Source organism: Denticeps clupeoides, chromosome 5 (genome assembly GCF_900700375.1).
Source record: "Denticeps clupeoides chromosome 5, fDenClu1.1, whole genome shotgun sequence".
NCBI classification, from domain to species: Eukaryota; Metazoa; Chordata; class Actinopteri; order Clupeiformes; family Denticipitidae; genus Denticeps; species Denticeps clupeoides.
In genome coordinates, this window is record NC_041711.1 from 5,385,367 (window position 1) to 5,389,993 (window position 4,627).

A 4,627-nucleotide genomic window follows, 5' to 3' on the forward strand; every position below is an offset into this window, starting at 1 on the left:
GGCATTTCCCCAACCAGTGAGTAATGATGTCATGTTTACACTCCCCCACGCAGACACACTCCCGACACACTAACTCATTCACGGTGACAAGACATGGTGAAACTCACGCCCGTTTTGCGGTTAACCTGTGGTTTCTGTTTTGAGGCACCGGAGGTTTCTGATCCCTTGTGAGCTGAGGGAGAGACAGGTCATCATCTTCATAACCTGCAGCAAAGCACTCCTCTTATTTTCTATTTCATTTTAAAATGAATTATCTCTTGACCTCACTCATTTGTCCTACGCTCTCTAGGCCACAGTGGAAAGCGATGTCCTCTCAGACAATGACCTTTGACCTCACAAAAATAATGGGCTTTGTTCTTGTTCCAATTTACTTTGTTCAGTTCACTGGAGCTTCGCACATGACCATCGTCCTACCAGAACTGCAAATGAAACTGTGTCGCTGTGACATGAAGCATCTGTCACAGTGCGTTAAAAAGACAGAGTTTAAAAAGACACAAAAAGAACAAAAACATGTAGCAGTTTACCTGTATTCATTTCTATTCTTACACCAATCTCCCCTTTCCTTCTTTTTATTCTCTCTCTCTCTCTCTCTTCTATATATTGCATTCACTGTGTCAGTATTTTAAAAGCAGGGTAAATTGACTGTGACTGATGTTAGACAAGGGAGCACTGAACACTGGGACCAATTCTTTTCAAGCATTTAAACTGTTATATCACGTCTCCATCATTTTCTTTGAAGCCTGGCTCCACAGTACTTCAGAAAAGAGCAATATATCATTACATTATAATAAATGCATGATTGCTTGTAATATTCTTAATTGGCACTAGATGGCTACATTATATTTTAAAAATTGAAACAGACAGCATGTAAGCGTGCTGCTCTCAGTCACACTGTGGCTGTGAATGAAGAAAAGGTTAAGAAAATTGGATTTATGTATTTATGAATGTTTAATGACTACTGCAAAAATATTCCAAGGGGTCATATTTATTAAGCACAAAGGTTCCTGCAGGAACATCATTATCGAATTTTTTGCAATGATGTGATGGCCGTCTCCTGACACAGCACAGTACATGTGCTGTACATGAATGCACATGCTGACGCTCTCACATAAGCAACTGTAAATGTCTCCAACATACCAATTTGTTTCTTTTTTTTTTTTTAGAAGTTAAAGAGTCTTTTCTAGTATGCAGCATAGCAGTTGTTCAATGAGGATGAGGCGTTAAACCCTGCATCACAAGGTCTCCATGATATCAGTCACAGTCGACTTCCCCTGTTTCGTAGTTGAATGTAGCTTTGACATGATGTAGCAGAAGTAGAACTACTTTTAGATTTTGTAGCCTTTTGGATGCTGATATTTAATATAGGACGTTAGGACTAATCTTGCAACGTGAGGGACAGTGCGTGTTCACACACGTCTCCACAGCGTGCTTAGACTGCCTTCTATTCTGAACACCGCTTTTAAACTAGGATGATGTCTCGTTCCTGTATCTCTTGCTTTGGCTAGGCCATTTGGGGCATTTCTTGTTTATTTGTTCTTTTGGAAAAGATTGGTTATTATTTATCAAGCGTGATAGCCCCTCCCCCAATCCCCACAGAAAAACTCAAGACAACCATTGCATGTGTGAGCGACTAACCTGCTCAGGTACTGGAATGTGGCTTTGTGTAATCAAACCGGTGTCATCAAGAGGTTCCTGGTTTTCATCTGAAATTCGGTCTTCATCATTTGGAATGGCGACACGACTCTTCACCAAGGAGGACATCAAAATGACTGAACAAACTGAGTTGTGTTAAGGTTAAACTTGATCTGTTATTGACCTGTGTTGAATTAGGATGCTGAAGAGAAAACACTCTCAGAAAATTAAGATTGCATGTACAGGACTGACTCTCAAAGACCCTATGTTTGCTCAGAAAAAAAGCTATAGTAAAAAAATCAACATGAATATATCCACTATGTTTTTGAGAATGTACCATGTTATACTGTGATTTAAATTAGGTATTTTATTGACCATTGTATTAAATTATAATTTAAATTATATTATTTATCTTTACAATATATATATATATGTATAAGTAAATATATAAATATATATACATAATGGTATATATATATAAAATGAGTTAATTTTGGTATATTTGGAGGAAGTGTTACATAACTAGTTTTCAATGTTATAGCTTTGTAGCAATTGTAGACACTGAAATCCTTTTTGAAATTTAATTCCTCCTATATGACTGTGAAGACATTAGTGCCTGTGAAAAAAGACAAGAAAAACGTCTAATCTCTATGTTTCTATCTGTCCATTCATTTGAATCTTTTTCTATATTTTATTTTGGAACTGGAATACTACCTATCTATCTATCTATCTATCTATCTATCTATCTATCTATCTATCTATCTATCTATCTATCTATCTATCTATCTATCTATCTATCTATCTATCTATCTATCTATCTATCTATCTATCTATCTATCTATCTATCTATCTATCTGTAATGATTTGCCTTTATATGATATGATTTTTTTTTTCTTATAAAATTTTTTTGTTCCAGCATTCTCTCTTTTTTGTTTTCAGTCTATGGTCATTTTTTTTTGACCACTGTATCCCTCTATATGTTGCTCACCTAGCAAAAAAACAGAGACCAGTAGATACTGTGTTCTTGCTCCTTTGAACTGATTATGAAAGATGATCAAATTAATTAATGTAATTCTGATGACCATGCCACTGTAGCACGTGTCTGGCTGTATGTACTCCTAAGAACCCCAGACTTTAGGTATTACCACAGTGACCTAGGAAAGATGAGAATGTGCACGATGGGTAATACAATGTAGCACATGTTAAAAGGGCACGACTGGCAGGAAATCTGAGGTTATGTGTGATGTGTAAAGCAAAACATGTAGATTATTACAGTGTATACAGTATGCTGTGTTTAGCCTTTTCAGGGCCAGATGAAGTGTTATTTTTTTTATATATGATGGGGAACTGAACTGCCACTGTCAATATTTGGCCCTAATGTGAAAAAATGCATTATGTATGTATTGGCATAGCGTTGAGACCTGGGTCAGACCATTTCTGAGGTGCGTGTGTATGTGAACACATGCAGTTTGTACTATGCAGCCTTGCACCGGAGTATATTGGACAGTGATGTGTATGGGATATCACTCTGCGTTGAATTGAATCGATTCAGCACAACCACTGAAGATAGATTAATTTGACTGAACTTGAAAGGTTTCTGTGTGTGTTGGTGTGTGTAGATGCTCTCATGTTTATGTCAGTCTGCTTACCCTCTAATTGAAATTGAAACTGTTTATGTACTGATTATGGACTGATGTAAAGACAGATCATCCCAGGTTTCTTTATCCTATAATGATGTAGATGTTTTTAAGGCAAACGAACTACACTGCCTTGGTTTCATATGTTTGCACACCTCATATGCTCAGTGGAAATGCATTTTTGTTCCATGATTGCACCAGGCTTATTTAAATTGAACAGTTTTACCCTATTTGTCTTTGTGCCAAAATTCTGATTCAATCCAGAATCTTTCTTACGTTCTGAACAGGTTTTTTTTATTGATTGGCAGTATTGATTGTTGATTCTTGAAATGGAAAGATTCTTTAATTGTTACTCCCCGCATGGGCTTTATATGTGGTAACGATAGTACATGTGTATTACTGGCTGGGGTGGCCTGGAATGGTTTTGTATCGAGAGGAAGTGGCCCACACACTCTGCATGTATGCAGTTCCCTGCTTCCATCACATGTAGCTGCCACCACCATGCATGGTAGTATTCTGTGTATGTGTGTGTATGTTGAGCTGCACGGCATCAAGCACAGCATCCAGGATTTAAGGCCAAAAGTCGTTTCGTCAGCCAGTATTTAAATTTTTTTTCCAAGAGAAATGGCTTTCATCTCAGAACTCCCCAGGCAGCTCAGACTTGTGGAGAATATGCGATGTGGTTGCGATGGCGATGTGGGGAGTGACCAGTTGCTGCCATAAATTCCTGCAGCCTCCATGAAGAAGCTCCTCCTTCAGCCACTCATACCACGGTGGTGGGGTCTTTCCTTCACGATGCTCCTCGCTGTGTTCCATCACAGTCTTTTCTTTTTATCTGTATCAACAGTGGATCCGGTGCCAAGCATATTATTACCCCAGTACTGTTCGAGGAAAACACCTTCAGGGAAATCTAGGGAAATTTAGGGCTAATCTGAATCACTTCTACCAATGTCAGGGAAAGGTGAATTACCTGCATGTCTGCAGTGTGCACACATATGCAGTCAAGGCTTTTCAGTTTAGAATTTTACACTGATTATATTTTAAATGATGTTTGAATGGAGTGTATGTTGCTGCTTGTCCCATTAAATGAATTGGTGTGTGTGTCTCTGTGTGTGTGTGTTTGTGTGTCTGGATCTGGTGAAAAGGTTCTGTATAGCCTGCAGTGTTTTTTTTTTTTTTTTGTGGATGACCTTGAATGTTTTTGTAGTGGTACACATGTCCTGTCTGTGTGTGTGTGTGTGTGTGTGTGTGTGTGTGTGTGTGTGTGTGTGTGTGTCTTTTTCAGTACTGCACAATATCTCCTGTGCCGGGCTGCATACGTTGCCGTGTTCACCCCAGCCAGGCATTGCTGCTCCTGC